Genomic DNA, 24,644 nt, shown 5'->3' with positions numbered 1-24,644 from the left:
CAATTGGGAATGGTAACCAGTGCCAAGCGCAGCGGTAGCAGAGCGAGGCACCTTGCTCGAAGCATGGCGAGTGAAGCGAGCCATGCGAGGGGACACGGTGCACTAATTGGGGTTCACCGTCACTTTACGAAGAAAACGACACCAAAAAAAGTCCAAAAACTCATGTTGACCTTTTCAGCTGTCGACCTAGTACATGTTGCCCTAATGCCCATGTCGACTTTCAGTGGTCGACCTAACGACTGTCGACCTATACCCCAGTGGGGATATGGTCTGTCAACACTCTGATTAGTGGATACCGCCTGCCATCCACCAATCAGAAAGCTGATAGCCACCACTGCCTGGCTGCAGGCTAGGAGATGGATAGAGAAGGCTGTCTCACTGTTATGAGTCTGTGACCACCACCCACCCCTGCTCAGAGGCCCCAGAATTGTGGGGCCCTGGGCAGCTGCTCAGTGTACCTAAACGTTAAGATGGCCCTGATTGTGCTACATTTACAACCTTGTACTTGAGCTATACCAATTACTATGAAGGAAATGGTGCAGTCATAAAGTCATAGCATAGGGACTCTACTACACTGTTAGTGGCTTTTTGTTGTGTCTGCAATGCAAAAATGTAAAGAACAATGGAGTACTCTACTCTACTTGCGGTATCTCAGTGAGCCTGGGCATAAAGATGCTCAGTGTACGAGAACACATCTGTGATGCACATATCATTAACTGCATAATTACGCAAAAAAAAAAAAAACTACTTTATTTTTATTTTTTCATTATTATTAGTACGGATATCTATTTTCATTTAAAGCAACTTGCACAAATAAACAAATAAATACAATAAGTATTCCAGATCATAATGAATTTCTACAAACATACCACAATGTGCTGCTCTATAATGCACCAGTAGGTTTAGAACAACAGCAAATACAATTTAGGAATCTATTGCAGTAGGATATCCTACAGGAGCACCTAGTGGATAATCACCAGTGATAATGAGAGTGTGATTTGAATTGTAATGCAATTACAATAAATCACTCAGTACCAATGCAGATATCGACATAATAAAGCCATTCAATGAAGCATTGTGACTGTCAAGCTTTCATTCTTTGCCTTTTATTCTCTTTTGTGCAACGATCCCATAATGATTTTGCTGTCTTAGTTAATCCACTGGCCATATTTTATTTCTACAGATATAAGTATAAGGCTGTGTTTAATTATTCCCACGTTTTGTAAAGAATTCATTATTTTTAAATACCGTAGAAAACCATTGGTAATAGCTTCCAAGTTAATTTCCAGCAACTTGACTCCTGAAAATATTGAATGTAAGAAGGACACATACAGTATTGGCAGATATCTCATGAATTATTTAACCAAATGAATTAGCTCTTTGGATAATCCAGTTTTTTGCCAGGCAATTATTAAAGACCAGAAAAAAGGGGGGTGGGACTGGCTGCTCACCCTATCTCTAAGCATATTAAGAGGTGTTACCATGCTATAAACAATCGCAAATATGTGGGCCCATGTACCATGACCTGGTGACTTTGTTACATGGGTTCCTAACATCTCTAATACTATCACATTGTATACATTTATCTAGGTCTTACCTTCAAATAGAGCTCTTACTAATGTGTGGTCAGCAATGTAGGAATCTATGCTAATTAAAACACCTGAGGGTAGATGGGAGGGGTGCCAATAGCAGAGTGAAGGATCCTTACTTTTAAGTATACAATATATATAAACAAAAATATAGAGGAAAAAGATGGGAGTGACTGGACTGCTTCTAGTACTATACTGGAGAAAGAAAAATGCTGATGCACTCTTTAAGCTAGGGGTGGGCAAAATACGGCCCGCAGGCCGGATGCGGCCCGCAAACCGATCCTGCCCAGCCCACTGCCTCCCACCAGCAAGTAATGACAAACAGCCCGACCGGCTGAGCTGCTTGTCATTGCTCTGCACTGCAGTACCTCCTAGCTGCCGGCGGCGCCTCTCTCCCCTGCTGCGTTGTAGCAGCCTCCTCCTCCCGTCCACAGTGACAACGGCTGTGTTCAGCCAAAAAGGGGGTGGAGCTATGTGCCGATGAGGGGGCGGGGCTACACGGGACCTCAGGGGGCGGAGCTACACGGGACAAGAGGCAGACTGGTACAGATCCATCCTTCCTGCCACTGCCAGCCAGATCAGTAAGTAAATGGGAAAAGTGAAAGAAAGTGTGTGTGTGTGTGTGTGTGTGTGTGTGTGTGTGTGTGTGTGTGTGTGTGTGTGTGTGATAGTGTGTGTATATTTGTGTGTGCGGGCAGTGGCGTCAGACTTTTTTTAGGTTGCGGGGAGAGGACTTTAGCTCTCGCTGTACCATCCCCTCCTGTGTTCTGTCACCATGTCACCCCCGTGTTCTGTCACGTGTCACCCCCCCATGTTCTGTCACCGTGTCACCCCCGTGTTCTGTCACAGTGTCACACCCCCGTGTTCTGTCACTGCCACTCCCCCAATGTTCTGTCACTGTGTCACACACCCCGTGTTCTGTCACTGTCACCCCCCGCCGTGTTCTGTCACTGTCACCCCCCGCCGTGTTCTGTCACTGTCAACCCCACCGTGTTCTGTCACCGTGTCGCCCAGAGGCATCACCCAGAGCGCACTCTGTACTATTACACCCCCCCTCCCCCCACTTGGGCCGCGTGGCGCCCGAAAAGGGGGGGTGACCTAATTTTGAAGGGTCGTGGCCTGGCGGGTCTTTTCTCTTTCGCTCCGGGGGCATGTCCAGCTTCCCCAAAGATGCTGGCTGACCCCGGAGACTGGACTGTGTGTGTGCCAGCTCTTATCTGTGACAGGAGCCGAGTGCTGCAGGAGATTATCTCACTGCAGCACTCGGCTCCTGTCACAGCAGAAGAGCTGGCACTTTGGTGTCGCCCCGTCCGAGGGGGACACCCGATTGCCGGTCGCACCCCCCACACCCGCCTTCTGACACCACTGGTGTCACCCGCCATGTTCTGTCACTGTGTCACACCCCCCGTGTTCTGTCACTGTGTCACCTCCACCATGTTCTGTCACTGTGTCACCCCCCCTCCCCGTGTTCTATCACTGTGTCACACCTTTCCCCAGGGGCTATAAGACACTGGATAATTTGCTTGCTGCGCAATAATTATCCTAAATAAAATGTTAATGTGTAAAAGGGGGCTCTACCTGCCGTAATGTGTGTAAAAGGGGACTCTACCTGCCGTAATGTGTGTAAAAGGGGGCTCTACCTGCCGTAATGTGTGTAAAAGGGGGCTCTACCTGCCGTAATGTGTGTAAAAGGGGGCTCTACCTGCTGTAATGTGTGTAAAAGGGGGCTCTACCTGCCGTAATGTGTGTAAAAGGGGGCTCTACCTGCCGTAATGTGTGTAAAAGGGGGCTCTACCTGCCGTAATGTGTGTAAAAGGGGACTCTACCTGCCGTAATGTGTGTAAAAGGGGGCTCTACCTGCCGTAATGTGTGTAAAAGGGGGCTCTACCTGCCGTAATGTGTGTAAAAGGGGGCTCTACCTGCTGTAATGTGTGTAAAAAGGGTCTCTACCTGGTGTAATGTGTGTAAGTGGCGCTGTGTGGCGCAATTTGAATAATGGAGACTATTGTGCAGCCTTAAATAAATCTGTATTATTTTTTGCCCACACCTCTTCCACATGAAGCCACGTCCCTATATTTTTGTCAAGTGGGGGGAGATGCTATTTTGTTTGTGGCCCTCGGATACTGACAGGAAATGTGAAAGGCCCCTCAGCTGAAATAATTGCCCACCCCTGCTTTAAGCACTAGGACATGAGAGGTGTGGTCTTTTAGTAAGGTGGTGTGGCCTCTTTTGATTTGTGCAGAACTGGGTGTAGACTGAATAGAATTTAGACACAGCATAATAATTGGAGGCGAGGAATCTAGATTGTGTTGTTTGAAACACAGAAGTGTTAATTGTAGAAAAAATTCTAAAAGTCTTCTTAAGGGCCCTACACACCTATCGACCCGCCGCCGAGCTGCCCGACGGGCGATACGGCAGACGGGCGACCCAGCGGCAGGGGGGAGGTGACGGGGGGAGTGAAGTCTCTTCACTCCCCCCGCCACCTGGCTCCACAGCACTGCATGCTAATATGGACGAGATTGTCCATATTGGCCTGCATGTTTAAACAAGCCGGCACTAGCGATGAACAAGTGCGGGGCCGCGCATCATTCATCGCTGGTGCCTACATACTGAAAGATATGAACGGTATCTCGTTCATTAATGAACGAGATCGTTCATATCTTTCACTGGTATCAACCAGTGTGTAGGGCCCATTATTTTGTTTTGATCCTTTCAGTGGAGTTTGGTATCTGACCAAAAAACCCAATTTTACCTATGGAGAAGATCAGTGACAAGTTCTGATGATCACTGATTCCAAGACTTCTTCTAAGAGTAGTGGACAGGGGGTTACATATTCATACCTTCCAATATATGGGAGTATGCAAGAGGGGCTTTACATGCCTGTGACCTAGTGGGAAAGGAGGTGTGGCCTTGTGGCTTGCTCCCATTTCTGCTACTCTAAAAGTATGCCTAATACTCTCCAAGCATCTGGGCTGCCCCCAGCCCCCCCCCCCCCCTCTCCGCAACTGTTTAGATGGTGTGCACATGTGCACCATCTACTTAGTATTCACCCGCTGCTCTGCTGTGAAATGGTGATCAAGGTCTCTCCAGGATGTGGGAAAGTGATGGGACTACAGGACAGTGCCCAAAAAAGTGTGACTGTCCTGCTAAAAGCGGAATGGTCAGGAACAAGGGCATAACTACCATAGGTGCAGGGAGTGCTGCTGCTACAGAGGACCCACTTTCCCTGTTAAAGTTACATTTGTTACATACCGTACATGTTTCACCATGGTAGATACATAGGGGCCCTTTCAAACTTTTGCATTGGGGCCTGCAGTGTATCTAGTTATGCCCCTGGACCTGCTTATTGTAATGTGGTATGAAATGGACAGGAGGGCATTATAATGTTACATAATATGAACTGGAGCACTGCAATGTAACACAATATGAAGTGGAGACACTATAGTGTGGCATAATATGAACTGGGGACACTTTATGTCATAATTTAAATTGGGGGTACTGTGTTGCATAATGTGTACTGGCAGCCGTACAATGCAACATAACATGAATTAGGGCACTACTATGGTCCCTAACATAAACAAGGGCACCATTAAGGGGCATAAAATGAACTAGGGCACTACTATGGGACATAAAATTAACACCTGCTGCAGAGTGGTATCTCTCTAGTAGCATTGAGACAAGGCCCCTATAAAATGTTGCTATGGGGCCCACAAAGTTCTGGCTATGCCCCTTGTTAGGAGGACTGCATATTATTGGAATTTGTATCTTTTCTTTGTACCAACTCAATACAGAGAGTGTTATTCCTACTAAAGAAATGCGTATGCAATGTAGTGGTTCTTACTGACTTGTTATTGCACAGTCTGCCATACTCTTAATACATGTCTCAACAGTTGAATCTCTCACTTGGCCTGTAATCCCAGATCTTTTCAATCTGAAATATTGTAGCACACTGGTGTACTGTTTGTGAATACAAATGCAAGTAAGATCAATTGGAGCCCACACAGCTTTTTTGGAAGAAAAGCACTCCCCTCAGGATGCAGCTATCATGAAGGACCTGCTTAAAGCTCGGGAGAAGTGGAACTTACTCTCTATGCGCAAAATTCATAAGAACCTATTTAAGCTTTGGCAGAAATTGTATTTACATAGTTATATAAGGGATAGGGCTGGTAGGATGCTTTCGCGGAAGCTAAGGGGGAAATTAGCCAAGGAGAGAATCCGAGCGATTTTCAACAAGGTTGGGGCAAAGGTGACAGATCCCCTTCATGTAACGAATGCTTTATTACTTTAAATTGTATAACCTGTCTAATGACCCCCAAACATTTCAACCTACTCTGGCAGCTATTACTCAGTTTTTAGATACTCTTATTATACCATCCTTGCAGCAAAATTATTTTCAGGATTTCTGTGCTCCGTGGTCTTAAAAAGTGGCTATGGCAATAGATTTGCTGCTCCTTGACAAGGCTAGAGGCCCTGATAGTTAAGGAATGCCTTTTATAAAACTTCTAAATAAACATCATTCTTACTTCTGTGTATAAAGTCTCTAATTAGGGCTTTTTTCCTAAAGAAATATTGGTAGTGCTAGTTGTAGCTCTTCCCAAACCCAGGAAAGATCACTCCTTAGCTACTAATTATAGACCGATAGCCCTCTTAAATACCGATGTTAAAATTTATACCAACTTCATTTCAACTAGGTTGAACCCCTTGATACCGATTTGGTCCATCTGGATCAAGCTGGATTTGTCCTTGGCACACATCGGGTGTTTAAGGTTGTTGAGGTCTTTGCTATATCTGGGGATCCATTGCTTCTGCTCTCACTAGATGCCGAAAAAGGCATTCGATAGATGTCACTGAGGATAATTATCTGCGGTTTTGACCCATTTTGAAGTGCATGATAGCTCCTTGTCTTCTACTGTATATTAGCATTTTATTTGGCTCCTTCCACTAGAGTATTTGCAGTCTTCTCTCCTCCGCCTTTTCTATCTCTAATGGTACCCAACAGGGCCAGAATAAGGATTGTGGGGGCCCCAAGGGCAACTAAATTGTGGGGGCGCCCTTAAATAACTTCTTACCCTACCTCTCCCAAATGGCCACAGTGCACAACCCCACTTTCCCATGTTCCACCTGGGTTTTCACCTCCCATGCTCTCTATACAGGGCAGAGCAGCTTCCAAGTCCCTTCCTCAGCGGCATAGGCATTATGTGTCATGTGCCACATGCAATCTGAACAAGGGCAGCCCCTGTCCCAATTGTAGGGTCAGATTACCTTGTGTGGGGCCCCCCTGTGTCTTTAGATGCTCAAATACCACTTGAAGGCATATTGAATATGTACAGTATGTTGATGCTTCTTTATCGGTAGCACAATGCTAGCAGCAGATTGTCCATGAGTATGGCTAAAAATGTGAGACTATATGCATCTGAGTTTTTTTCCACTTCAGTGACACACTTGACACTGCCATAAGACAGGCCATCTTCCTGTCACCTCCTAGGAACACCCAATACAATTTCAAGACATTTCTGAGACCGTGTGTCTCAATCGCAATTGTGCACATGGACTCTGGATCCCTGCACAATGGGACATACTGTAGGGGTATATTTACTGAACCTTCAGAGAGAGATAAAGTACTAACCCAGGGGCGTCTTAAGAGAGGAGGGGGCCCATGTGCAGACTCTAGGTGGGCCTTCTCCTCTCCACAGCGCCGTATGCTCATGCATTGAGCCGGAGTGTACTGCGCATGCACAGGTCTCTTTAAACATGGCGCCAGCCATGTTCCGGAGACAAAATTTATACTGTGCATGCGCGGTGGCCATTTTGGAAGGAATTTTCTTCTGCGACGGCTGCGGCTGCAGCGTCCGACGCTGGACTCCGGAGAGGTGAGTATTAAAATATGGTTGAAATTGCACCCGTGATAGAAATGCTTATATACCAGCCAACCAGCTCCTGTCATTTTTCAAACACAGTCTGGAACATGGTAGTTAGGAGCTGATTGACTGGTACTTTATACTTCTCCAAGGCTTAGTAAATAGACCCCTTAGACGCATTTGCAGTGAAAAAAAAATCACTCAACTGCCTGCGTCATCAGCAGAATCAGGCCCATAGTATCTCTCAATTAGGTAATTAATACATGTGTTGAATTCTGCAACATGAAGAAATATTGTGTGTGCTCTATTTAATTAATAGTGTATCTAGTCTGGGCAGTTGTAGATATTTGCTGTGTAAAGTATAGGTCAGGTCCTGAATGTAGAGTACAACACAAGAGTGTTTATGACTTTGGTTTCCTAGTGACAGCCACTACCTATTCTTCCTTGACCTCTAGGGTTTCCAATTACACAGAGAAATCAGCTGCACAACAGCCCTTCAGGTATATCTCTGCACAACATGGGCTTGAAGACTCACTGTCAAAGTCATTATGTTTCCGACCTTCATTTTTGATAGTCTGTCTTATCAGTAGATCCTTTTAAAAGAATTATCTATAATAGACGTTTCATGCCATATCTCTTGACATTGTACCCTGTTTATTAAGTTATTATATAGATGTTTGAGTTCTGATTTTTCCATTAATCATTTGCAGGAGCTATAGGCTTTTTTTGCCCACTGGACCACAATGGAAATGACATACTGTATATCATCTAACAAATGCTTATTTGTATTGGTATTGAGCACCCACGGTATTACAGTAGGTACATGAATATTTGTTTCAATTAATTGTATCATATACAGTATTTATATTATGGACAGAGACATTTTTAGCACATTGGCTACATTTTAAATGAAAAATACTTTAAACTCCAAATATCATTCTTAATTGGGATTGGGTACAGAATCCCTACTGTCAGAATGCCGGCAGCAGGATCCCGATGCTGAAAATGATGGCAACCTTTGGTAAGTATTCTCTAGCTAATCCCAACCCTAACCCTAAACCACTCATCCCACAGCCGAACCCTAACCCTCGCATCGGCAGCATAACACGAAGTGTCACCTTAGGCAGTTTAACCCTAACCCTTCCATCCTGCAGCCAACTTTTTGGCATTTTCACCCATGGGATCCTGCCAGCTGTATTCTGACCATCAGGATACAGACTACATCCCCCTTAATTGTATTTAATTAATATAATTTTTTCATAATAATTTCTAATGTATATTATAATGTATATTATTTCTATTATATATATATGGGCGGGGGAGGGGATTGAACTGCACAACCTAATTCAAATGTAACAAGAGATGCTATCATGCTGAGACTTGTAGTTCCATACAGAAAAAAGAAAATGCAGTGCACACTCTATAGTACTAAGCACTGCTAATCAGAATAATAATAATAAACTGTGCAATCTAACATAGAGCAAAACTGACGTGCTTAGCATAATTTTTGGACAAAAATATATGGGCTCATCAACTGTGACCAGGTGACGTCACCAGGTGGGTCCCTAACATGAAGGTTTAAGTTCAGGGCACTGGACCTCCCAAGTCATCACACGCCAACCACCCCAAGGCATCACACTAATGAACGGTTAAGATGTTGTTAAGTGTTTCATAAATAAGAAGCAGATGCTATGTGTTAGGAGTGTTACATTGTTAAGAAGTAATAATTAAAATGTTAAAAGGTGTTACATACAGTATGTAAAAAAATAAATAGATGCTAAATAAATATCTAAATTTCAGTATTACAATGTGAAGCCTCAAAGCATCCAGGCCATTCCAAACTAGAGGGCCAGATTGCCTTGCACTGGAAGTCCACCCATCTTTTACTGCTACGATATCGTATGGAGAGTAGTACATCTATTCTACATGATACCCCTGCTCACTTCATATAGGTTTGTACACCCTGGACAGAATACTTTGAGGCCGAGCCTCCCTTGAATACTATTTAGCCCTGCCTTTCTCTTCTTCATATGCATCGACTGGACCCTGCTTTCTTTGCTCTTCGCCCCTTCCTTGTTTGTCTTGCCTTTCTTCCTACACTCTCAGCAGTAGCGGATCTTGCCACGGGCAAGCAGGATTTTTGCCCAGGACGCCGCCTTCCAGAGGGCGCCGGCGCCATCCGGAGGGTGCCGCACCAGGGCAAGATCCGCTGCTGCTGTGCCCCCCGCTGCCCGATGCCGCTGGCTGCTGTGAAGGGAAACTAGAGTTTCCTTCGTGGAGAGGTCCTTTACTGTGCGGTGCGCGATGACATCATCGCACACCGCACAGCATAGGTTCTCTCCACGAAGGGAACTAGACGCTACGCGTCTAGTTTCTCTTCGTGGAGAGGACCTTTGCTGTGCGGTGTGCGATGACGTCATCGCGCACCGCACATTAAAGGACCTCTCCACGAAGGGCTTCACAGCGGCCAGCGGCAGCGGGGGGCAGCGGGCAGCGGGGGGCTCATTTCAGTGCGCTACAGTAGTCTGTACAGGGGGCGTAAATGACCACGCCCCCTGTACGAAGCCACGCCCCCCATTGCCACCCGGGGCGCGCAAAGCCCCAGAACCGGCCCTGACTCTCAGCCAGGGGCGTAGCTATTGTCAATGGGGCCCCATAGCAAACTTTTTAGGGCCCCCACCACCATTGCACCGCAAATCTATCCCTATCCCCCCCGCACCTCATCACATCCGCCCTCCCCCCCTCCCCCCACAGCTAAGTGGTGTGCGGCACTCACCTCCTCTGCCCGTGGCCTCTCCTCTAGCAGTGTGCTGCCGCACAGTTGCTGCCAGTGTCCCGGCCGGCTCCGTCACTCCATCCCCACTGATACCGAGAGGACCAGGCTAAACAATGCCACGCTTCCTGCCAGCACCAGCGAGAACGGAGAGACAGACCCAGCCCTAACACCAACAGCAAATGTGCATGCAGTAGCAGCACACTGCCAAAAGAGAAGCCACGGGGCACAGGAGAAGTCAGTGTGTGTGCAAGGGGAGGGCCGGGCCCCGGAGATGACCTGGGCCCCGTAGCAGCTGCACCTACTGTTCCTACACCTATGCTCTCAGCTCAAGCCGTTAGATATATGTAGCATATTTCTTTGGAACATTGACAAAAATGTAAAATTGTTTGTCATGTGCTATCTGGCCACTAATGACTTTTAACATCTATTGTATTTTATATTCTTTGTGCTGTGTATGTTTCTTCCCGTTGTTCTGCTTTAACCACTTAACTAACGATTTTGATTGTGAAAAACGTTAAGAAATTGTTGTTTTTTATTTAAAAAAGTTTAAAAAGTATTTTTAATGAAATATATAAATATTTTATTTAAAAAATAATATATGTAGTGAGTGTTTTACATACCCTCCCCCCATCCCCCTGTGTACATAGGCCACCATTGTAAAATTACTGTACTTTATACATCCCTTCATCCCCATCAGAAACAGCCCTACCAGTGGCAAAAGATCCCCAACTTTACCTACCCCAACCCCTCTAGTGGTAATAGATCTCAGCGGCAGAGCCCCCTCACCCCAGTGTCATTGGGCACCTCACTGTTTAGTGCCCTCCCCAGGTGTTCCTATGTGTGTCATTTAAAAAAAAATGAACTATGTAATCCCCCCCAGCTAGTAAACTCTATTTATGGGGCCCTCTCTACCCCTCTCTTATATCAAGTGATCACCTCCATTACCCCCAGTATAACCCCCCCCTCACCTTATTTGCAGAGACAGCGGAACCTAGCGTGTGGCAGGGAGGACTGTTCATCAGTCCCCACTGCAGCAGCTCATCTCTATGCATACAGGGATCAGCATCAATGTGCATGTTGAGGCCAGCACCATCTTCCTGGTGCTATCTTCGGGAAGATGGCACCCACACATAGAAAGCATAGACTCTGGCACAGTGCCAGAGTCTTTGTTCTCTAGTGGTCAGAGCCATCTTCCAAAATATCACTGGGAAGATAGCGCTGGACGGCCTGAGAGGAGAGAACCACTTCCTGATAAAGTAAGGTAGGAAGTGGGTGCCCTCCTCAGCGCCCCCATCTGCCCCCTCACTGTGCGTCCCCTGTGTTGAAATGATGCCCCCCTGTAAAATGCAATTACTTAAAAAAAATTGATATTTACAGGCGTAGTCATGCCCACTTTCTGAAGCCATGCCCCCTTTACCAGGGCCCGGCATGACTATCTACGCCCCTGCATACAGGCTACATATAGATAGGTTCGTGGTTGGAATCAAATCCTTACCCCATTGCTGTAAGGGCCTAAACCTGACCTGATCGCAGCAGCAACTTTGTTAGCAGATGAGCATTTTGTTAGCAAATGAGCAAAACCATGTGCACTGAAGGGGGGGCAGATATAACATGTGCAGAGAGAGTTAGATTTGGGTGGATTATTTTGTTTCTATGCAGGGTAAATACTGGCTGCTTTATTTTTACACTGCAAATTAGATTGCAGATTGAACACACCACACCCAAATCTAACTCTCTCTGCACATGTTATATCTGCCCCGCCCCTGAAGTGCACATGGTTTTGCCCATCTGCTAACAAAGTTGCTGCTGCAATCAGATCTGAATTAGGCCCCAAGACAGCTATACTAACCCCTAGTCATCAATGTATGTATTATTTTTAATAGGTTTAAACCCTTGTCACTACAATACACTGGACTTCTACCAGTCTACTAAATGGTAATTGTGGAGCTTATTGCTTTTAAATATGCCTGTGTGGAGTCCCCCTTTAAATGACATTTTTCTTGCCTTATATACATGTGAATTGAAGATATTCCCCATTGTGTTTGCTTCCTTGCCTCCTGAACATACTTTAGGTGTAGGAACCTGGAATGGGGGGGAGGGGGCAATAGGGTGGCTCCCTCCCACCCCCAAAAAAATAATATATATGTATTTGATAGGTGCCAGTCAATGTACAGGGTTGCGGGGTGCAATCTGGCCACCATCTAGGCTTACCACCAGCAGTGTCAGGATGGAGATAATCCTCTTTCTGGCTGTTCCACCTACTCCTTCCCCACAGCCCCTCTTCACCTGCATTTAGGGCTCTCCTTCCTCCTCTGCACTAAGCTCTATCCCCTACAGTGTGTAGCTAGTTACTGTGGGCTGGCCCCTCCTCTGGAACCAGCCCTGCACCCTTCACACCTCCCACTTCACATGTTCTTCCACTCTTCCCCCTCAGCTCCTCCTTTGCCCTTTCGCCTCACCCCCGCCCCCTTGCAGCAACCCTTACTAGATACCGTAGATAGAGATATCTACATAAATAAAGAGATGTCTATCTCTGTCAGGTAGGTGGTGTGGCCACCAACCCTGAGGGGGCAACACTCAGCAATTTAGGGGTGCCAACATGAAATTATATCTTGGTGCCCCCACCTAAAAATGCTGTGGCGCCCCTGATCCTGAATGTAAATTCCAACACATTGGGGGGGGTGATTCAGTCTGTATCGCACGTAGGCGTTTATTCACAGTGCTGCGATCAGGTTGTTGCTGCCTACAGGGGGAGGGGGTACTTGATGTGCAGGGGTGCGAATGCTTGTGCAGAGAGCTGCACCAACAAAAGTTTGTGCAGTCTCTGCACAGCTCAGGACTTACTCAACCGCTGCGATGATCCGGCCAGGAGCTGACGTCAAGAATCTTCCCTCCAAAAGGCCGGGACACACCTGCGTTTTTCTGGACACTCCCTAGAAATGGTCAGTTGACACCCACAAATGGCCTCTTCCTGTCAATCTTCTTGAGATCGCCGGTGTGATCACTCTTCTTAAGATCGCTGGTGTGATCACTTTCCTTGTAAAATCCGTTGCTGTCTGGCGATGCCCGCCGCCGGCGGCCGGTGTGCCTGCGCATTGTGGTGCATACGCATGCGCAGTTCAGACCCGATCGCACCGCTGAAAAAAAAGCTAGCGTGCGTTCGAGACTGAATGACCCCCTAGGTCACAAGCTCAATCCACTAAGAACATGAACAACATTTTTATTTTTTATTACTAAAATACAAAGAATATAATTGATCAATTATTGATAAAGGATCTCATTTATGCTTTATTTAGCAAGGTACAGAACTGTGTTTAAAAATAAAGCAGTATACATGAAGTCAGGATGCAGTCAATATACCGGCTGTCGGGATCCCGGCGTTCAGTAAACCGAAGCGGGAATCCCGACAGCTGGTGATATGTCGCCGGACGGAATCCCGACAAACACTCTGTATTCCCACTAAATTGGTGGGTTCACTCCACGAATCGAGTGGGAATATAACCTGTGGTGAGCAAAGCAAGCCACCAGGCCTGATGCGCGGTGAACGCATCGAGTCCGCAAGGGGACTCGCTGACAGATTCCGGCAGATGGGATGCTGCTGTTGGTATAGTGACAGCATCCCACCTGTCTGCATTTCATATGTATTCCCTGCATGCTTATTTAAGTGAATTCCTTGAAATAGTATATAAAAAGAATGTACATTATCGATGATGATGATGATGATGATGATGATGATGATGATGATGATGATGATTATAATAATAATAATTACAATAATAACAACAGCAGCATATAATGCAATAAAGTATTATTAATAGGACTTACTTTCTGGTCATAGTTCCTAATTAAATATTTTGTAAATTAAGACAAATTTAAGTTATGTTCCTTAAAATGGAATACACGAACCAACTCACAAGCAGCCCTTGATAAAATTAATAATTGCCCAGCAAACAATAATGACTAGAGACATACGAAAGCCAAACATGACGCCCCCAGCAGGCTTAAAATGCAAATGAAATAATTTTTTAGATCTCACTAATTAACATCCAATCAATGTGTAAACAGGAAATCAATCATGTCTGCTGCATATATCACTAAGCAACATGTTGTGATGTCACACTCTGTCAGAATCAATACAAAGTCAGGATTATGTTTGGAAAGTTAATTAGCAAGCAGGCAAAAAAGTGAATTTAATCAACAAGAAAGACAGTCTGTCATATTTGTGTTGCTATTCTACAGCTTGTTTTCAGAAGTGAATACATACAGTATAATTAATGTAACAAATTAGCTACTGAGCTAAAACAGCAGATTGCTGTGCTTCCAGGATTGGGGATGGGAGTGTCGGTGACCAGCAGGAAAATTGTGGTAATGGTGTTTATGTCTAATTCTGCAAGTAACACATGTTGTTTGATACAGGAGATGAGGCAGAGATCACAGCTTTGCCTCATAATTCCATCTGAAACAATTGGAATGAAATAACACGTTTAATAAAGTTTGTCAAATATTCTTAAAGTGAAAGTATACCCCATTCACGGGTGTAGTATGGTATGCCCGCGGCCGGGCTCCCAGCGACCAGCATACCGGCGCCGGGAGACGGACCGCCGGCATACCGACAGTGTGGCGAGCACAAATGAGCCCCTTGCGGGCTCGCTGCACTCGCCACGCTGCAGGCATGGTGGCGCACCACGCACGCCACGCTATTTATTCTCCCTCCACGGGGGTCGTGGACCCCCATGAGGGAGAATATCTGTCAATATGCCCGGTGTCGGGATTCCGGCACCGGTATACTGTGCGCCGGGATCCCGACATTCGGCAACCTGAAGACCACCCCCCATTCACAGGTATTGTTTACATCAAAGGTTCTGAAACGCGGTCCTCAAGGCACCCCAATGGTCCAGGTTTTAAGTCTGAGGAGACTTAATTAGCACCTCAGTCAATTTGATTTAACCATTTGTGCCGAACCATGGATATACCTAAAACCTGGAGCATTGGAGTGCCTTGAGGACCGCGTTTGAGAACCTCTGGCTTACATTGTTTGCTGCAAACTCCATCCAAACACTAATTACTGGGTAACTAAACATTACTATGTGACCACCCGACCTCCACACCCAATTTTAACAGCGCCCACCTGTTTAGCACATGGCCCGCAGTAAATTCTTTTTAATGTTTTTTTTTTCCTAGGGAATGTGGACATGCCCCCTATTTAGGACACACCTTCATGCAGTTTCCGGGTCCTGCGCTGCTCGCTTCTGCGCTGACTATGCTCACGCAGCATGGCCACAGAAAGATTGATGACAGAGACATTACATCTGCCTATTGGATTGCATTTGGAGCCATAAACATACCCCGAAAATGGTTGCATCACATTTGCATTTTAGCTACCACCATTACCTCCCCCAAACGGTCACTGTCAATCACTTTGTGAATAAATTCTCTCTGCAAACGCCATTGCAAGACCAGTGCAGCACATGCAACTTAAACGCATGCGCAGACTGCTGATAACTGCGGAAAAATCAGGGTTGCGTCCATCTCTAAATCAGGTCTTAAATATCTAACATAAATAAATAGATCCATTTTACAATGAAAACATTTGGTTAGCACTGAGAAGGCTGTGGAAAACTGTGCGGTTCACAGCTATTTAGTCAAATATCACATTAATAACAGTCTTGTCACACAGAAACTACAAATTATAGCCTAGTCCATATTTAGAGCTGACAGTTATATATAACACTTCTAGATGCAATAGCAATAATACAGTAAGTAGCGAAAAATCAATCCCAAAAAAAGACTTCAGTCTCCACATAATAACAGGCCGTGAAATTTACACTCAACAGAACGCAATAAAAATATTTTACACTAAATGAGCTAAAAGGATTAGAAAATGATACTCCCCGCAGTAATTCATTTGCTGATAGAAGAATGTATTATAATCCACAATAGCTCTCACCCTGTACAGCGGGTACCGTTCAGCGGGATCCGCTTGGCCGGAAGGAGTCTGCACAAGGACTTCTATGCGGCCGCAGCCGCCATATCCAACCACAGTATGCTGCGGTTGAATCGGATGACAGGATGACGGTATTTCAAGTTGAACACATACATTTGAATGTATGTGTTCACACAGTGCGGCCAGTGCCACGACGGGATTTCAAATAGAACACAGGGGCAGATTTATAAGCCTGGTGAAGTGATGAAGTGGAAGGTGATATCGCATTTTATCGTCATTTTTCAAACCCAGCTTGTAACATGGCAGTGGGTAGCCTTGCTATTTGTCCCATAAATAAATAATTCAGATTACTTATGGCCCAATTGCTACCAGATTTCACTGTACCCAATAATAATATTCTAAATTTTGAGATCAGCCTTATTGGGGATCAATGTTATTTTCAATGTTAATTTCAGCCTCACATGCACAAGATAGGGGCAAGTGCCCTTATAATAGGGCTGCTATGTACTGTATATCACTGAGAATTTACAAACCTTTAGACAGATATCACCTACAGTATACTCAAAGGGGGCAATTAAACTATTCACAGTGTGCTGCTGTACACCACACACATAATTATGGGAGAGCAACTTCACTCATTTTACTGTTTGATAAATTATGTTGTGCCTGTGATGTGACACCGGTTTGAATGTTGCCTCACCATTCCAATGGTACATCGTAAGCATTGTGGATAATTGAATTGCCCTATTATACCCGTCTGCATTTAATGTGCAGGCAAAGACATAGATTCCAGCCTATTGCACAGACTCTATGGGTTAGCGCATGTTACCATCGAGCTTATCGCACAAAGAAGATGCAGAATAACTGAACAGCTCCTGAGGTGTAACCCAGATCTTTCCCAGCACAGTAAACCCACTCCCAATTGAATATACCCCTAAATATCTCTAAAAGCCTGCTGTGTGTTATCCCTAGCTTTTAAAGTTAGCAGCCAGAAAACACAAGATTATTCATTCCTCTATATTGCATCACACATATGGTCATTTTCCACATTCATCACAAAACTATCTCCTCTGTTAATTCAATTTAGAGATGAGCGGGTTCGGTTTCTCTAAATCCGAACCCGCCCGAACTTCATGGTTTTTTTCACGGGTCCGAGCAGACTCGGATCCTCCCGCCTTGCTCGGTTAACCCGAGCGCGCCCGAACGTCATCATGACGCTGTCGGATTCTCGCGAGACTCGGATTCTATATAAGGAGCCGCGCGTCGCCGCCATTTTCACACGTGCATTGAGATTGATAGTGAGAGGACATGGCTGGCGTCCTCTCCATTTAGATTATAAGAGAGAGAGATTTACTGGAGTTTAGGACTAGGAGGAGTACTGTAGAAGTGTAGAGAGTGCAGAGAGTTTACTAGTGAGTGACCACCAGACAGTGCAGTTTATTTAATATATCCGTTCTCTGCCTGAAAAAAGCGATACACACAGTGACTCAGTCACATACAGTACCATATCTGTGTGCACTGCTCAGGCTCAGCCCAGTGTGCTGCATCATCTATATATATTATATATCTGTCTGACTGCTCAGCTCACACAGCTTATAATTGTGGGGGAGACTGGGGAGCACTGCAGTGCCAGTTATAGGTTATAGCAGGAGCCAGGAGTACATAATATTATATTAAAATTAAACAGTGCACACTTTTGCTGCAGGAGTGCCACTGCCAGTGTGACTGACCAGTGACCTGACCACACTGACCACCAGTATAGTTAGTAGTATACTTATATTGTGATTGCCTGAAAAAGTTAAACACTCGTCGTGTGACTTCACTTGTGTGTTGTTGTTTTTTTTATTCTATAAAAATAAAACTCATTCTGCTGACAGACAGTGTCCAGCAGGTCCGTCATTATATAATATATAATATATACCTGTCCGGCTGCAGTAGTGATATATATATATTTTTTATATCATTTATCATCCAGTCGCAGCAGACACAGTACGGTAGTTCACGGCTGTGGCTACCTCTGTGTCTGCACTCGGCAGGCAGTCCGTCCATAATTGTATACCACCTAACCGTGGTTTTTTTTTCTCCTTTATACATACATACTACTACGACATCTCTTTATCAACCAGTCTATATTAGCAGCAGACACAGTACAGTACGGTAGTTCACGGCTGTGGCTACCTCTGTGTCTGCACTCGGCAGGCAGTCCGTCCATAATTGTATACCACCTAACCTTTTTCTTTGCATCATGTGCTGATTGGGGAGGATTTTTTGGAAGGGACATCCTGCGTGACACTGCAGTGCCACTCCTAAATGGGCCCGGTGTTTGTGTCGGCCACTAGGGTCGCTAATCTTACTCACACAGTCAGCTACCTCATTGCGCCTCTTTTTTTCTTTGCGTCATGTGCTGTTTGGGGAGGGTTTTTTGGTAGGGACATCCTGCGTGACACTGCAGTGCCACTCCTAGATGGGCCCGGTGTTTGTGTCGGCCACTAGGGTCGCTAATCTTACTCACACAGCTACCTCATTGCGCCTCTTTTTTTCTTTGCGTCATGTGCTGTTTGGGGAGGGTTTTTTGGAAGGGACATCCTGCGTGACACTGCAGTGCCACTCCTAGATGGGCCCGGTGTTTGTGTCGGCCACTAGGGTCGCTAATCTTACTCACACAGCTACCTCATTGCGCCTCTTTTTTTCTTTGCGTCATGTGCTGTTTGGGGAGGGTTTTTTGGAAGGGCCATCCTGCGTGACACTGCAGTGCCACTCCTAGATGGGCCCGGTGTTTGTGTCAGCCACTAGGGTCGCTAATCTTACTCACACAGCTACCTCATTGCGCCTCTTTTTTTCTTTGCGTCATGTGCTGTTTGGGGAGGGTTTTTTGGAAGGGACATCCTGCGTGACACTGCAGTGCCACTCCTAGATGGGCCCGGTGTTTGTGTCGGCCACTAGGGTCGCTTATCTTACTCACACAGCGACCTCGGTGCAAATTTTAGGACTAAAAATAATATTGTGAGGTGTGAGGTATTCAGAATAGACTGAAAATGAGTGTAAATTATGGTTTTTGAGGTTAATAATACTTTGGGATCAAAATGACCCCCAAATTCTATGATTTAAGCTGTTTTTTAGTGTTTTTTGAAAAAAACACCCAAATCCAAAACACACCCGAATCCGACAAAAAAAATTCGGTGAGGTTTTGCCAAAACGCGTTCGAACCCAAAACACGGCCGCGGAACCGAACCCAAAACCAAAACACAAAACCCGAAAAATTTCAGGCGCTCATCTCTAATTCAATTAACTGTTCCCTGACAACATAGACTATATATACTATTGTAAAAAATCCAAATCTGCTACTAATTAATTAGAGAGTTTGGTTCAATAATTCCTACATGTGTAACACCATAGTTTAGTACTTTTCACAAACAAAGCTATATAGAGACCTCTCAGAATCTGATAATGAAATCTAATCCAATGTCTAGATTACCAAACTAATTAGAGATAATCACCACAGACTCCATTATAATCACTCACCTATTTATCCTATTTATAATTCTGTTAGTTTAGAGACATCTACTATATACTGTATTTGACAATCTCTAAAACAACTTTGACCCATACTAGTGTGTGGAATGGTAAAGAGGTTTTATATTTACAAATGTTCACAGTGCTTCTGAATAGCATTAATACATGCACATATACATCACCCCATCCATAAGGACATAGTTACAAGGGGGACTACAGCTTCCTTTTCTCAAGACCAAATAGCATAAGCCAAATAAAAAAGCATGTGGGCTTACCTGGGAAACATCATGGCAAGCTATGCTAATATGAGAGCACCCAGAAGTCAAGTGGCGTGACCAAGAAATGTCTCATGGGCTGTCTCACCTGAAACTATAAATCAGCACAGCCAGCTGTATGTCACTTACTTTACTCATTGTCAGTATAGTGGATTGTCAGGAAAAACAACATCCAGACCTAAATTTATCAGACATAGATAGAGATGAGCGGGTTCAGTTCTCTAAGAACTGAACACCCCCCCGCTCCCCCCCCCCCCCCCCCCGAACTTCACGTTCCGAGCTCGGATCCGAGTCCAGCTTGGGACTTCCCGCCAGACTCAGAAACCAGAACGAGGAAAAACATCATCATCCCGCTGTGTTGTGTTGCTTCAGTCCAGTGGTGGTGTCTTGTGCTGCATCAGTCCAGTCACAGTGGTAGTGTCCTCTGCTGCCATATGTCCAGTGCTGCTGTATAAGTCCAGTCCATTGCAGTGGTGCTGTATTGTCCTGCATCAGTCCAGTTGTGGTGTACCTGTGCTGCTGTATAAGTCCAGCGGTACTGCCGTATATGTCCAGTGGTACTTCCGTATAAGTCCAGTGATACTGCCGTATAAATTCAGTCCAGTGGTAATGCCGTATACAGTAAGTCCAGTGATACTGCCATATATGTCCACTGGTACTGCTGTATAAGTCCAGTGATACTGCCGTATAAATCCAGTGATACTGCTGCAAAACTGCAGTGATACTGCCGTATATGTCCAGTGGTACTGCCGTATAAGTCCAGTGATACTGCCATATAAATCCAGTCCAGTGGTACTGCCATATAAGTCCAGTGATACTGCTGTATAAGTCCAGTGATACTGCTGTATATGTCCAGTGGTACTGCCGTATATGTCCAGTGGTACTGCCATATACGTCCAGTAATACTGCCATATAAGTCCAGTGATACCGCTGTAAAAATCCAGTGCAGTGGTACTGCCGTATAAATCCATTGATACTGCCGTATAAGTCCAGTGATACTGCTGTATAAATCCAGTCCAGTGGTACTGCCGTATAAATCCAGTGGTACTACCATATAAATCCAGTCAAGTGGTACTGCCGTATAAGTCTAGTGATACTGCCGTATGAGTCCAGTGATACTGCCGTATATGTCCAGTGGTACTGCCGTATAAGTCTAGTGATACTGCCATATAAGTCCAGTGATACTGCCATATATGTCCAGTGGTACTGCCATATAAGTCTAGTGATACTGTCGTATATTTCCACTGGAACTGCTGTATAAGTCTAGTGATACTGCCGGTAAACTGCAGTGATTCTGTCATATATGTCCAGTGGTACTGCCATATAAGTCCAGTGATACTGCCATATAAATCCAGTCCAGTGGTACAGCCGTATAAGTCCAATGATACTGCCGTATATGTCCAGTGGTACTGCCGTATAAGTCCAGTGATACTGCCATATAAATCCAGTCCAGTGGTACTGCCGTATAAATCCAATGGTACTGCTGTATAAATCCAGTCCAGTGGTACTGCCGTATGTATCTAGTCCAGTGATACTGCCGTATGAGTCCTGTGATACTGCCGTATATGTCCAGTGGTACTGCCATATAAGTCCAGTGATACTGCCGTATAAGTCCAGTGGTACTGCTGTATATGTCAAGTGGTACTGCTTTATTAGTCCAGTGATACTTCTGTATAAATCCAGTCCAGTGGTACTGCCGTATAAATCCAGTGGTACTGCCGTATAAATCCAGTCCAGTGGTACTGCCGTATAAATCCAGTGATACTGCCGTATATGTCCAGTGGTACTGCCGTATAAGTCCAGTGATACTGCCATATAAGTCCAGTGATACTGCCTAATATGTCCAGTGATACTGCCGTATATGTCCAGTGGTACTGCTGTATATGTCCAGTGGTACTGCCGTATAAATCCAGTCCAGTGGTACTGCCATATAAATCCAGTGATACTGCCGTATACTGTAAGTCTAGTGATACTGCCTTATATGTCCAGTGGTACTGCCGTATTAGTCCAGTGATACTGTCGTATAAGTCCAATGATACTGCTGTAAAAATCCAGTCCAGTGGTACTGCCATATAAATTCAGTGATACTGCCTTATATGTCCAGTGGTACTGCCGTATAAGTCCAGTGGTACTGCCGTATGAATCCAGTCTAGTGGTACTGCCGTATGAGTCCAGTGATACTGCCGCATGAGTCCAGTGATACTGCCGTATAAGTCCAGTGATACTGCCATATAAGTCCAGTGATACTGCCATATATCTAGTGGTACTGCTGTATAAATCCAATGGTACTGCTGTATAAATCCAGTCCAGTGGTACTGCCGTATAAGTCCAGTGATACTGCCGTATATGTCCAGTGGTACTGCCGTATAAGTCCAGTGATACTGCTTTATAAATCCAGTCCAGTGGTACTGCCGTATAAATCCAGGCCAGTGGTACTGCCGCATAAGTTCAGTCCAGTGGTGCTGCCATAAAAGTTCAGTGGTGCTGTCCTGTGCTGTATATTTTATACTCCAAATAAAGGGTTTAATATTGAATCCAAATAATTCTTACAGGGTTTGCCCTGTGTGGTGTAGAGGTACGCTCTCCTGTGCTGCATTTTGTTGTATACCTCCAGAAAAATAATGGAGAACAAAAATTTGGAGGATAAAATAGGGAAAGATCACAAACCACTTCCTCCTACTGGTGCTGCTGCTACTGCTGTTGTTGCTGCTGGGAGTCGATCGTCATCCCAGAGGGGAAGTCGGAAGACCACTTGTACTATTTCAACTAAGCAAATGACTGTTCAACAGTCCTTTGCGAGGAGGATGAAATATGACAGCAGTCATCCTGTTGCAAAGCGGACAATTGAGGCCTTGACAGCTATTTTGGTGTTAGACGTGCATCCAGTATCCGCCATTAGTGCAGTGGAACTGCAATGCCACTCCTAGATGGGTCAGGTGTTTGTGCCGCACGCTTGTGTTGCTTAGCTTAGTCATACAGCTACCTCATTGCATCTCTTTTACTTCTTTGCATGATGTGCTGTTTGGGGCCTAGATTTTTTAAGTGCCATCCTGTCTGCCACTGCAGTGCCACACCTAGATGGGCCAGGTGTTTGTGCTGCACACTTGTGTCGCTTAGCTTAGTCATACAACTTCCTCATTGCACCTCTTTTACTTCTTTGCATGATGTGCTGTTTGGGGATTAGTTTTTTTGAGTGCCATCCTGTCTACCGCTGCAGTGCCACTCCTAGATGGGCTAGGTGTTTGTGCCGCACACTTGTGTCGCTTAGCTTAGTCTTCCAGCTACCTCATTGCACCTCTTTTACTTATTTGCATGATGTGCTGTTTGGGGACTAGTTCTTAGTCATACAGCTACCTTGGTGCAACTTTTAGGCCTAAAAACAAGATTGTGATGTGTGAGGTGTTCAGAATAGACTGGAAATGAGTAGAAATTAATGTTATTGAGGCTAATAATACCGTAGGATCAAAATTACCCCCTAATTCTGTGATTTTAGGTATTTTTATGTATTTTTAAAAAATCATCCAGATCCAAAACCAAAACCCGAAAGGGTGGTTTGGAAAACCTATCCAGATCTAAAACACGAGTAGGGATCCAGATCCAAAACACAAAACATGACATACAGTATATAAATCGTAAAAACAACTGTTCTTTCTTCTTTTTTTTATTATTCTTCATTGAAAGAGTTTGAGAGTAGATAGCATCAAAATGAGCCATTACTTCCAAGTGCTAAAAATACAATAATTAGAACAAGTAAATGGGACCAAAATAAAATAAAATCTGTGTGTCGGGGGGAATAAGGGGCGGAACAGTATTACTTGGGAAGACATACCATCTTGAGGAGCATTGAATGATGCGCAGAAGGCATCAGAATCAGCTTTATTGGCCAGGTATACTTGCGTATACTAGGAATTTGTCTTCGGTTTGCTATACAACAGCCAAGTAGGTAACAGATAAGCAGGTGGTGGGGGCAAGTAAAGTCACACAGATAGGCATACCTTAGGGACACAAGTTAGTTACATGTACGTCTAGTCAGTCAATGTTCAGGAGTTCAGCAGGCGGACCACTTGGGGAAAGAAACTTTTGAGGCTTCTGGTGGACCTGGCGGGGACTGAAGGAAGCAAGTTAAACATGCTGTGGCCAGGGTGTCATAGGCAAATGCAGGGGGGGTTTCTGTTTGCCCGGTAACCCCTCCTTCTCTTGGCAATTGGTTCAAATTTTGACAATAGCAACGGTATATAATATGATTACTAGAACTGCTGCCACATCATGCAAGTTAAGAGACAGAGCGGAGATGCTACACATGCCCAATGGTAGCAGCTTCTTCTATCAAGTGTGCTGTGTGTGGATCTGAGCACTCAGTCAGTGCACTGGACCAGAGAGTAGCTACCAGGAAGAAGAGACAGGAGCCTTATCATGAGGTGGAAAAATGTGTGCTTAGAAAGTGTAGTACTGGTTCCATTGTGTTGGCGTATTTATTTATTATAGTATGTTTAACCTTTTTCATGACCACTTATCTTATTTATATTATTTAAATGTTTGATACAGTCTATACTATAGACCGTCTATAGTGTTACATATTAATACTGTATTCCATGTTCTGCAGAGTGGTAGACTGTGGATTACATTTGGAAACCCCCCTCTAGAAATCCTGTGTTTGCCACTGGGTGTAGCTGGTCTTTTACTATCTTC

This window comes from Pseudophryne corroboree, chromosome 7 (genome assembly GCF_028390025.1).
Source record: "Pseudophryne corroboree isolate aPseCor3 chromosome 7, aPseCor3.hap2, whole genome shotgun sequence".
Lineage (NCBI taxonomy): Eukaryota > Metazoa > Chordata > Amphibia > Anura > Myobatrachidae > Pseudophryne > Pseudophryne corroboree.
Note: the sequence above shows the minus strand (reverse complement) of the source record.